General features: G+C 37.8%; 1 protein-coding gene across 7 annotated transcripts in view; it reads right to left on the reverse strand.

Moving 5' to 3' along the window:
• SENP7 (SUMO specific peptidase 7) overlaps positions 1-13,632 on the reverse strand; it is a 163,981-nt gene that overhangs the window by 63,661 nt on the left and 86,688 nt on the right. The window lies entirely within an intron of this gene.

A 13,632-nucleotide genomic window follows, 5' to 3' on the forward strand; every position in this document is an offset into this window, starting at 1 on the left:
TAAATTTAAAAACAGATGAACACACACCTAGATACAGACAACAGATTGGTGGCTGCCAGAGCCAGGGGCATGAAATGACTGAAGGTGGTAAAAAGGTACAAGTTTCCAGCTGTAAGAGAAATAAGTCCTGGGGATGTAAGGTACAGCATGATGACTATAGATGACAATAGTGTACTATATACTTGAAAGTTGCTAAGGTAGTAGATCTTAAAAGTTCTCATCAAGAGAAAAAAAAACTGGGACTTCCCTGTTGGTCCAGTGGTTAAGACTCTGCAGGGGGCCTGGGTTCGAGCCCTGGTCAGGGAACTAGATCCCGCATGCCACAACTAAGAGCCAGCGCAGCCAAATAAATAAATATTTTTTTAAAAGAGAGGAAAAAAAAAAAAAAAACTGTAACTATGTGCGGTGATGGATGTTAACTAAACTTACTGTGTTACTCATTTTGCAGTATATACATATATGAGATCATTATGTTGTACACCTAAAACTAATACAGTGTTCTGTCAGTAACATATCAATAAACTAGTTTTTAAAAGCAAACTGATAGGGCCTCCCTGGTGGCGCAGTGGTTGAGAGTCCGCCTGCCGATGCAGGGGATACGGGTTCGTGCCCCGGTCTGGGAGGATCCCATATGCCGCGGAGCGGCTGGGCCCGTGAGCCATGGCCGCTGGGCCTGCGCATCCGGAGCCTGTGCTCCGCAACGGGAGAGGCCACAACAGTGAGAGGCCCGCATACCGCAAAAAGAAAAAAAAAAAAAGCAAACTGATAAACAATTGGGAAAGCAACTTGGTACTAATTAGAATAGCCATAGAATGAATTCAGTCTTTGCCAAAAATCTTCTCACCCTTGATAACTATAATTAACAAAACAACTCATTATGGTATTATTTAAGTGGGTAAAAATTTTGAAATAAAAAACTATATAAAATTATTAACCTACAACATTCCTTTACAGTAGAATATATTATACAGTAATTACTCCATTTTCAAAACTATTTAACAACATAGAAATTTTTTAAATTTTATTGAAGTACAGTTGATTTACAATGTTGTGTTAATTTCTATTGTACACCAAAGTGATTCAGTTATATGTATATATATTCTTTTTCATATTCTTTTCCATCATGGTTTATCACCAGACATTGAATATAGTTCCCTGTGCTATACAGTAGGATCTTGTTGTTTATCCATCCTATATACAATAATTTGCATCTGCTAATCCCAAACTCCCAATTCTTCCCTCCCCCACCCTCACTTAGAAATTTTTACATTTATAAAAGTACTAAAAAGTCAGATGCCAAGAATAAAACAAAGATCCATGTACAATAAAATATGAAGTACATACCAAGTGACCTCAGGAAGATTGCGGAGTAGGAAACACCTACCATGTTCTCACCTAGACAACAACTGCACTGGCAGAATCTGTATGATGTAACTATTTTGTAATTCTGGAGTCTATGGAAGGCTTACAACTTCCAGTCAAAAGGTTCAACAGTAAATTGCAGTTAATTTTGATCAATTTAGGCAATTTGGATGGTAGCAGTTACCTATGCCCAGCTTGGAGGCAAGCAGCAATGCCCAAGTTCCTAGAACAGTTTGCACAGGCTTACAATTACCAACATGAGCAATAAGGACCTCATCCTCCAAATATTGGGAATCTGTATTCTGATCACTGATTGCTGTCTCTGATCATGGATAAGCAGACATAGAGACAGGCAGCCATTGCCGCAACAACCACCACCATTGTTGTAACAATCTGCACAACAACCATCACCATTGTTGCAACAGTCTCCCCATCCAGCTAAAACAACTTCCAAGAGATTTAAAGAACTAGCACCTATTTTATTTCCTCCCTTCATTTTTCCCATTTTCTCCTCATGGGAACCAAACATTTAAGGACTAGGACATTAAAACGTAATCACATGTACAAGGAAATTTAGAAAGTCACAGACATAACCGGGGAAAGACACAGGTTCAGAAAAAACCTGAAAAGACCTTTTGTTTACATATCAGGCTGATCCCTGGAACAGGGACATGTTACAACAACTTAAAAAACTAACAAACAAAGGGGAAAAATCCAGCAAACGCTGGGGAAGGGAGAGAATCTGATTTTCAGACTTGGCATCTTGTAAGATCCAAATGTCAAGTTTTCAACAACAACAAAAATTCATAAGACATACAGAGAAACAGGAAAGTATGGCCAATTCAACAGAAAAAAAAATAATCAACAGAATCTGTCCCTGAAAAAATCCAGTTGGCAGATTCAGTAGACAAAGACATTAAAGCGACTATCTTAAAGATCCTCAGGGACTTCCCTGGTGGTACAGCACTTAAGACTCCGTGCTTCCAAAGCAGAGGATGCAGGTTTGATCCCTGCTCGGTCAGGGAACTAAAATCCCACGTTACATGATGCGGTGAAATTAAAAAAAAAGAAAAAGAAAAAAACCTTGGACAAAAGTCAAGAAAATGACTTATGACAAAATGAAAATATCAATAAAAGACAAAATACACAAATGAACCAAAAGGAAATTCTGGAGCTAAAAAAGTATAATAACTGAAATGAAAATTTACTAGAGAGATTCAAAAGCAGATTTGAGCAGGGAGAAGAAACAAGAAGAAACGGTCACTGAACCTGAAAATACGATCATAGAAATGACCAAATCTGAGGAACAGAAAGAAGAAAAAAAAATATTTTAATGAATTTATTTATTGATTTATTTATTGGCTGTGTTGGACCTTCATTGCTGCGCACAGGCTTTCTCTAGTTGCGGTGAGCAGGGGCTACTCTTCATCGCAGCACCCAGGCTTCTTTTTGCAGTGGCTTCTCTTTGTTACAGAGCATGGGCTCCAGAGCACAGGCTCAGTAGTTGTAGCCCATGGGCTTAGTTACTCCGCGGAATGTGGGATGTTCCCGGACAAGGGCTCGAACCCATGCCCCCTGCATTGGCAGGCAGATTCTTAAGCACTGCGCCACCAGGGAATGCCCAGAAAGAAGAAAAATTTAAGAAAAGTAAACAGAGCCTAAGGGACCTATGAGACACCAAAAAATGGACTAATATACACATTGTTGGAGTCTCAGAGGAGAAGAGAAAGGGGCAAAGATATTATTGGAATAAATATCAAGAAGAATTCCAAATTTGATGAAAAACATGGAATATAAATACCCAAAAAGCTCAAGGAACTACATGTAGAGTAAACTGAATGAGACCTACACCAAGAAATGTTATAATCAAATTGTCCAAAGACAAAGGCAAACAGAGAATCCTGAAAGCACCAAGCAAAATGTGACTCATCACACACAAAAGATCCTCAATAAGATTATGAGCAGATTTCTCATCAATAGCCATGCTGGCCAGAAGGCACTGAATTGGTATACTCAAAGGACTAAAGGAAAAACCTGTCAACAGGAAATCCTATATCTGGCCAAACTGTCCTTCAAAAATGAGGACAAAATTAAGACATTCTAAGACAATCAAAAGCTGAGGGCATTCATTACCACTATAAGAAAAACCAGCCCTATAAGAAAAACTAAAGAGAGCCCTTTGTGTTGAAATGATAGGACATTAGACAGTAATTCAAAGCCATATGAAGAAATAAAGATAATTGGTAAAAGTAAATTCATAGACAATTATAAAATCAGGTATTGTAACTCTGGTTTGTAACTTGCCCATTTACTTTCTACATGATTTAAGCCAGGGGTCCCCAACCCTTGGGCCATGGACTGCTATTGGTCCACACGGCCTATTACAAACCAGGCCTCACAGCAGGAGGTGAGCAGCCAGTAGGCAAGTGAAGCTTCATCTGCCACTATCCATCACTCCCCATCGCTCCCCATCGCTCGCATTACCACCTGAACCATCACTCACATTACTGCCTGAACTACCACCCCCCACCCCCGTCCATGGAAAAACTGTCTTCCATGAAACTGGTCCCTGGTGCCAAAAACGTTGGGGACCATTGACTTAAGAAACTAGTGCATTTTTTATATTATTAGACTATGCTTTTGAACAAACAATTCATAAAGATATCATTTTATGATATCAGTAACTGAAAGGATGTGAGGACAGAGCTATAAAGGAGCACAGTTCTGAATGTTATGAAATTAAGCTGGCATAAATTCAAATTAGCATGTTATAACTTTAGAATGTTAAATGTAATCCCCATGATAACCACAAAGAAATCAGCTATAGAATAGAGACAAAAGGAAATGAGAATGGAATCAAAAAGCTTCACTACGGGGGCTTCCCTGGTGGTGGAGTGGTTGAGAATCTGCCTGCCAATGCAGGGGACATGGGTTCGAGCCCTGGTCTGGGAGGATCCCACATGCCGCAGAGCAACTGGGCCCATGAGCCACAATTACTGAGCCTGCGCGTCTGGAGCCCGCAAGCCACAACTACTGAGCATGCATGCCATGAAGACCGTGCTCTGCAACAAGAGAGGCCGCGATACTGAGAGGGCCGCACACCACAATGAAGAGCGGTCCCCGCTTGCCACACCTAGAGAAAGACCTCGCACAGAAACGAAGACCCAACACAGCCATAAATAAATAAATAAATAAATTTTTTTTAAAAGCTTCACTATGAAAAAACAAGTTAACACACAGAAAGACAGTAACGTAGGAAATAAGGGGCAAAAAAGCTATAAGGCATGTAGAAAACAAATATCAAAATCACAGAAAGTCCTTCCTTATCAATAACTGCTTTAATTGTAATTAATTCAACCCCAAACAAAAGATAAAGACTGGCAGAATGGATTAAAAAATATGATCCAAGACTACTCTACCCAGCAAGGATCTCATTCAGATTCGACAGAGAAATTAAAACCTTTACAGACAAGCAAAAGCTAAGAGAATTCAGCACCACCAAACCAGCTTTACAACAAATGCTAAAGCAACTTCTCTGGGCAGGAAACACAAAAGAATGAAAAGACCTACAAAAACAATTAAGAAAAGGGTAATAGGAACATACATATCGATAACTCAATTAAATGTAAATGGATTAAATTCTCCAACCAAAAGACACAGGCTGACTGAATAGATACAAAAACAAGACCTGTATACATCCTGTCCACATTAGACCCACTTCAGACCTAGGGACACGTACAGAATGAAAGTGAGGGGATGGAAAAAGATATTCCATGCAAATGGAAATCAACAGAAAGCTGGAGCAGAAATTCTCATAACAGACAAAACAGAATGTAAAATAAAGACTATTACAAGAGACAATGCAGGACACTACGTAATGATCAAGCAATCAATCTAAGAAGAAGATATAACAATTGTAAATATATATACACCCAACATAGGAGCACCTCAATACATAACTCAAATGCTAACAGCCACAAAAGGGGAAATTGACAGTAACATAATAATAGTAGGGGACTTTAAACCCACTTTCACCAATGGACAGATCACCCAAAATGAAAATAAATAAGGAAACACAAGGTTTAAATGATACATTAAACAAGATGGACTTAATTGATACTTATAGGACATTCCATCCCAAAACAACAGAATACACTTTCTTCTCAAGTGCTCATGGAACATTCTCCAGGATAGAGCATATCGTGAGTCACAAATCATGCCTTGGTAAATTTAAGAAGATTGATATCATATCAAGTATCTTTTCCAACCACAACACTATGAGACTAGATATCAATTACAGCACAGAAACTGTAAAAAAATACAAACACATGGAGGCTAGACAATACGCTACTAAATAACCAAGAGATCATTGAAGAAATTAAAGAGGAAATCAAAAAATACCTAGAAACAAATGACAATGAAAACACGACCACCCAAAACCTATGAGAGGCAGCAAAAGCAGTTCTAAGAGGGAAGTTTATAGCAACACAATCCTACCTCAAGAAACAAGAAACATCTCAAATAACAACCTAACCTTACACCTAAAGCAATTAGAGAAAGAAGAACAAAAAAAACCCCAAAGTTAGCAGAAGGAAAGAAATCATAAAGATCAAATCAGAAATAGATGAAAAAGAAATGAAGGAAATGATAGCAAACATCAATAAAACTAAAAGCGGGTTCTTTCAGAAGATAAACATTGATAAACCATTAGCCAGACTCATCAAGAAAAAAAGGGAGAAGACGCAAAAGAATTAGAAATGAAAAAGGAGAAGTAACAACTGACACCGCAGAAATACAAAGGATCAAGAGAGATTACTACAAGCAACTCTATGCCAATAAAATGGACAACCTGGAAGAAATGGACAAATTCTTAGAAAAGGTCTACCTTCCCAGACTGAACCAGGAAGAAATAGAAAATATAAACAGACCAATCTCACTGAATTTGAAAGTGAGATTAAAAATCTTCCAACAAACAAAAGCCCAGGACCAGATGGCTTCACAGGTGAATTCTATAAAACATTTAGAGAAGAGTTAACACCTATCCTTCTAAAACTCTTCAAAAACATAGCAGAAGGAGGGACACTCCCGAACTCATTCTACGAGGACAGCATCACCCTGATACCAAAGCCAGAGAAAGGTGTCACAAAAAAAGAAAACTACAGGCCAACATGACTGATGAACATAGATGCAAAAATCCTCAAAAAAATCCTAGCAAACAGAGTCCAACAGCACATTAAATGGATCATATACCACGATCAAGTGGAGTTTATCCAAGGAATGCAAGGATTCTTAAATATACACAAATCAGTCAATGTGATACACCATATTAACAAATTGAAGGATAAAAACCATATGATTATCTCAACAGATGCAGAAAAAGCTTTCCACAAAATTCAACACCAATTTATGATAAAACCTCTCCAGACAGTAGACACAGAGGGAACCTACCTCAACATAATAAAGGCCATATCTGACAAACCCACAGCCAACATCGTTCTCAACTGTAAAAACTAAAAACATTTCCTCTAAGATCAGGAACAAGACAAGGTTGCCCACTCTCACAGCTATTAGTCAACACAGTTTTGGAAGTTATAGCCACAGCAATCAGAGAAGAAAAGGAAATAAAAGGAATCCAAATTGGAAAAGAAGAAGTAAAGCTGTCACTGTTTGCAGATGACATGATACTATACATAGAGAATCCTAAAGATGTTACCAGAAAACTACTAGAGCTAATCAATGAATTTGGTAAAGTAGCAGGATACAAAATTAATACACAGTTATCTCTTATATTCCTATACACTAATGATGAAGAATCTGAAAGAGGAATTAAGGGAACACTCCCATTTACCATTGCAACAAAGAATAAAGTATCTAGGAATAAACCTACCTAAGGAGACAAAAGACCTATATGCCGAAAACTATAAGACACTGATGGAAGAAATTAAAGACGATACAAACAGATGGAGAGATACACACCAAGTTCTTGGAGTGAAAGATTCAACACTGTGAAAATGACTATACTATCCAAAGCAATCTACAGATTCAATGCAATCCCTATCAAATTACCAATGGCATTTTTCACAGAACTAGAACAGAAAATTGCACAATTTGTATGGAAACACAAAAGACTCCGAACAGCCAAAGCAATCTTGAGAAAGAAAAACGGAGCTGGAGGAATCAGGCTCCCTGACTTCAGACTATACTACAAAGCTAAATTAATCACGACAGGATGGTACTGGCACAGAAACAGAAATATAGATCAATGGGACAGGATAGAAAGACCAGAGATAAACCCATGCACATATGGTCACCTTATCTTTGATAAAGAAGGCAAGAATATACAATGGAGAAAAGACAGCCTCTTCAATAAGTGGTGCTGGGAAAACTGGAAGGCTACATGTAAAAGAATGAAATTAGAACACTCCCTAACACCATACACAAAAATAAACTCAAAATGGATTAAAGACCTAAATGTAATGCCTGACACTATAAAACTCTTAGAGAAAAACATAGGCAGAACACTCTATGACATAAATCACAGCAAGATCCTTTTTGACCCACCTCCTAGAGAAATGGAAATAAAAACAAAAATATACAAATGCGACCTAATGAAACTTAAAAGCTTTTGCACAACAAAGGAAACCATAAACAAGATGAAAAGACAACCCTCAGAATGGGAGAAAATATTTGCAAATGAAGCAACTAACAAAGGATTAATCTCTAAAATATAAAAGCAGCTCATGCAGCTCAATATCAAAAAAACAAACAACCCAATCCAAAAATGGGCAGAAGACATAAATAGACATCACTCCAAAGATATATAGATTGCCAAGAAACACATGAAAAGATGCTCAACATCACTAATTATTAGAGAAATGAAAATCAAAACTACAATGAGGTAGCACGTCATACCAGTCAGAATGGCCATCATCAAAAAATCTACAAACAATAAATGCTGGAGAGCGTGTGGAGAAAAGGGAACCCTCTTGCACTGTAGCTGGGAATGTAAATTGATACAGCCACTATGGAGAACAGTATGGAGGTTCCTTAAAAAACTAAAAGTAGAACTACCATATGACCCAGCAATCCCACTACTGGGCATATACCCAGAGAAAACCATAATTCAAAAAGAGTCATGTACCACAATGTTCACTGAATCTCTATTTACAATAGCCAGGACATGGAAGCAACCTAAGTGTCCATCAACAGATGAATGGATAAAGAAGATGTGGCACATATATACAATGGAATATTACTCAGCCATAAAAGGAAACGAAACTGAGTTATTTGTAGTGAGGTGGATGGACCTAGAGACTGTCATACAGAGTGAAGTAAGTCAGAAAGAGAAAAACGAATACCGTGTGCTAACACGTATATATGGAATCTAAAAAAAAAAAAAAGTTCTGATGAACCTAGGGGCAGGACATGAATAAAGACACAGACGTAGAGAATGGACTTGAGAACACGGGGAGAGCGAGGGTAAGCTGGGACGAAGTGAGACAGTAACATTGACGTATGTACACTACTAAATGTAAAACAGATAGCTAGTGGGTAGCAGCAGCATAGCACAGGGAGATCAGCTTGTTGCTCTGCAACCACCTAGAGGGGTGGGAGAGAGATGCAAGAGGGAGGGAATAGGGGGATATATGTATGCATATAGCTGATTTACTTTGTTATGAAGCAGAAACTAACACAACATTGTAAAGCAATTATACTCCAATAAAGATGTTAAAAAATAAATAAATAAAAAATAACCTGATTCATCAATGGGCAAAGGAGTTGAATAGACAGTTCTCCACAGAAGATACATGAATGGTCAATAAACTCATGAAAAAGATGTTCAATATCAGTAATTACTAGGGAAAACCATATCAAAAGCACGAGATATCACTTCATACCCATTAGGATGGCTATTATGCAAACACAGAAAATAACAAGTGTTACCAATGATGTGAAAAAACCAAGACCCTTGTGCACTGCTGTGTCAATGTAAAATGGTGCAGTTACTACAGAGAACAGTGTGGGGGTTACTCAAAAAATTAATAATAGAATTAAATGATCCAGCAATTCCACTTTCGGATATACACCCAAAATAATTAAAAGTAGAAACACAGATACTTGTACACTGATGTTCATAACAGTGTTATTATTCACAATAGCCAAAAAGTGGAAGCAACCCACGTATCCATAGACACATCAGACTCCAGAAAGGCAAAAAGGAATCAAAACAATTAGAAAAGTTATCTCCAGACTATTATTCTGGGTCTAATACCTCACTTAAAACATCACAAATTAAAACTGTAGTTCACTGACCTATATATATATATATATATATTTTTTTTTTTTGCAGTACGCAGGCCTCTCACTGCTGTGGCCTCTCCCGTTGTGGAGCACAGGCTCCAGATGCGCAGGCTCAGCAGCCATGGCTCACGGGCCCAGTCACTCCGTGGTATGTGGGATCTTCCCGTACCGGGGCATGAACCCGTGTCCCCTGCATCGGCAGGCGGACTCTCAACCACTGCGCCACCAGGGAAGCCCCACTGACCTATTTTTATACTTGGGGTTGAGGAGGTCTTTCCAAGAATAAACCAAAACACTGGGGTCAAACACTGACAGGTTTTACAAAATAAAACTTTAAGCATCAATACTACAGAAGTTACTATAAACAAAGTAAAATTACAAACAGGAAACCTAAAAAATTTTTTGCAAGACATATAACAAAGAGTTAGTACCTTTCATGAGAGTTCTTACAAATCAGTAAGAAACAAATGAAACACCCCAATACATGCAAAGATTAAAGAAGAAACTCATGTGAGAAATACAAAATCCATCTTCACTAAAATAAGAAATGACTGAAATGAAAACAATTTATTGAAAACAATTATATTTATTTTTGCCAACAGGTCATCAAAATATTTCAGTGATATCACTTAATTCTGGATAAAATACAGGAGAATGGCACTATAAGGTTTATAAGAATAAATACACAGAGACATATATATAAATCCATTTATTGGGACATTCCTGGTGGCACAGGGGTTAAAAATCCGCCTGCCGATTCAGGGGACACGGGTTCGATCCCTGGTCTGGGAGGATCCCACATGCTGTGGAGCAACTAAGCCCATGAGCCACAACTACTGAGCCTTCACTCTACAGCCAGCGAGCCACAACTACTGAGCCTGGCCACAACTACTGAATCCCGTGTGCCTAGAGCCCGTGCTTGGCAACAAGAGAAGCCACCACTATGAGAAGCCCATGCACCTCAACGAAGAGTAGCCCCCGCTCGCTGCAACTAGAGAAAGCCTGCACGCAGCAACGAAGACCCAACACAGCCAAAACTAAATAAATAAAATAAATAAACTTAATGGACTTCCCTGGTGGTGCAGTGGTTAAGAATCCACCTGCCAATGCAGGGGACACAGGTTTGAGGCCTGGTCCAGGAAGATCCCACATGCCGTGAGGCAACTAAGCCCATGCGCCACAACGACAGAGCCTGTGCTCTAGAGCCCACGAGCCACAACTACTGAGCCCACGTGTTGCAACTACTGAAGCCCTCGCACCTACAGCCCGTGCCCTGCAACGAGAAGCCATTGCAGTGAGAAGCCCATGCACCACAACAAAGAGTAGCCCCTGCTCGACACGACCAGAGAAAACCCACACACAGCAACAAAGACCCAATGCAGCCAAAAATAAATAAATAAATAAATTTATTAAAAAAATAAATTTATAAAAAAGGATAACTCCATTTATTATGGCATTGTTATACAGATAAAAAATGAAAAATACCCTAAATGTCCACCCATAAGGAAGTAGATATATGTAAAAGAAGATAAAATAAATCTCTATGTATTGATGTAAAAAGTTATCAAATTAAAAGATAATAAGTGATTTTCTCATTTACTCCTCCAGCATACCTAGGTATTATTATCTTATCTTACAGATGGGTTAAACTGAGGTAGAGAGACAGAGAAGTTAAGCAAATTTCCTGAGCTGCAATTCAAGTCTGTACTAAATAAGTTAATACAGGTATGGCATTTATCACAGTGTAATATCATAGTAAAGACTTAATAAATATTAATTAAAATTTGTTATAGGAATAATATAAAGGTTAATAATTAAGTATCCATATGTTAAAATAATAAACTGACATCTAGAAAAAACAAATATGCTACTTCAAGGTGACCATTTTAATTTAAATTTCCTATTCACTTTTGGTGTTTTCTATTAATCCTTTATTTTTGGCATAAAACACAAGACTTTTTTTCCTATATAATTACATTCAGGTTGTCATTAAAGTTGGTAATAACAGCTCTGAACAATAAAGACAAGCTAAGGCTAAAGTAAGACTTTTAGCCTTCATATAACATTTTTTCATATGTATCATCAAGGGCACAAGCATTGGGTTTTCAGAGGAAACCTCCTCAGTTTTCAGCCATAGCCCCCATTCTTCAACCCACCAACTTCTAGTTGCTATTTGACATTCTATCTTTGTAACAAAGTTGGCCACATTCTCTACAATAACAGAGCAGTAACAATAATGTCAGAACATCATGTTTCCTTCTGAGAAGATCTAATTTCTATTTACTCCTTCTGATTTTAAGACAGGCAAACTAGGAGGAGGTTGGTTACAAGAGTCCCCTCCTCGAGCCTATCCTGTGTTCATCCTGTATTTAGTTTTAATGGGGCATATCTACTGAAGTGATGATATGGCCATACTTAAAATTTATGGGGCACTCTGGATTCTCCTCCAAATGAACTCATTTTAAGGGAAGAGAGAACTAGTTTGATTTAAGGAGTACAGTACTCCTTAAACCACATGGTAATACTAGTATGGCTGTGGTAACTGTGACTACCATTTATTGGTTACCTATCAAGTTCTAGGCATTTTACACAGGTTATCTCCTTAAATCTGCAAAATAGTCCTATAAGGTGTGTATAATTATCCCTGTTTTAAAGATAGAATAGGTAACTTGCCCAAGGTAAGTCAGCATGTTAGCAGTACTGCTAAAATCTGAATCCAGGCGTCTGGCTCCAAAGTCTATGCCTATTCTAAATGCAAGAATCAAAGAAAGAAAACTACCACCAAGAGAATGAATTTCCAGGGTCCATATCAAATACCACCTGGAAATTTCCTTACTATTTGGAAAGGACCTTAGGAGACCTAGAGTTCTCACTGAATAGATTTTAGAAAGAGCCAGAAATTTTAGAGGTGTTACTAGTAAACCTTAGCCCCAGGTTGGTATAAAGCCTGAAAAGTATAGATTACAATTTGATAGTTTCACAGAATCCTCACAATAGTGTTATTTTTCATAACAGCATGAATGTGTACTGATGTCATTTGAATTCCATGGTAACAGTACATAAGTGACTTTCTCTACAGAAAGTATCTTCAATAATAATTTTTTTTGTATTTTACGTTCATAAAGAATTCTCACAAGTGAGACTTTAAAAGCATTACACACAATTTTGTGAGGTTAGAAACATTATTCAAAATTATTTCTCTTGGGCTTCCCTGGTGGCGCAGTGGTTGAGAGTCCACCTGCCGATGCAGGGGACACGAGTTCGTGTCCCGGTCCGGGAAGATCCCACATGCTGTGGAGCGGCTAGGCCCGTGAGCCATGGCCGCTGAGCCTACGTGTCCACAATGGGAGAGGCCACAACAGTGAGAGGCCCGTGTACCACAAAAAAATAAAAATAAAATAAATATTTCTCTTTTTACAACTAAGGAAACCAAAGATCAAGGTTAAATGACATGAACATTAACACAAGTGCACAAAATTCAATATGTATTGAGCTAAGCACTGGATATAAATGTACATAAGATATGATCTCTCCTCAAGGAGCTCATGGTCTAGTACAGGAGGCAAATATAAACACTTATAGTGCAAAATGATAAATGCATTTCTACTATCTTTGATTATACATTAAATTTATTAGTAACTGGATAATGCCACTGGAGCTCTTTTTTTTTCCAGCAAATTCAGAAAAAGTATAAAGTTAAAATTGTCACTGAGAATCTACTAAGTAGAACCTAAGTGAAACACAAAATATTTTCCAAAAGGAGAAAAATTCATAAAATTTATAAGTTCATAAGAAATAAAGAGTTTATAAAAACAGAATGTTAGAAATTAAGAAATTTGTTATAGAAATTTTAAAAGGCAACCATAAATACTCTTTAATGTAATTAGGATTACAAGAGAAATACAAACCAGAAGTTACCTTTTGGTTGGGGGTAGAGGGACAATTAAGACTGGATCAATAATTTTTAAC

Source organism: Mesoplodon densirostris, chromosome 5 (genome assembly GCF_025265405.1).
Source record: "Mesoplodon densirostris isolate mMesDen1 chromosome 5, mMesDen1 primary haplotype, whole genome shotgun sequence".
In the NCBI taxonomy this organism is placed as follows: Eukaryota; Metazoa; Chordata; class Mammalia; order Artiodactyla; family Ziphiidae; genus Mesoplodon; species Mesoplodon densirostris.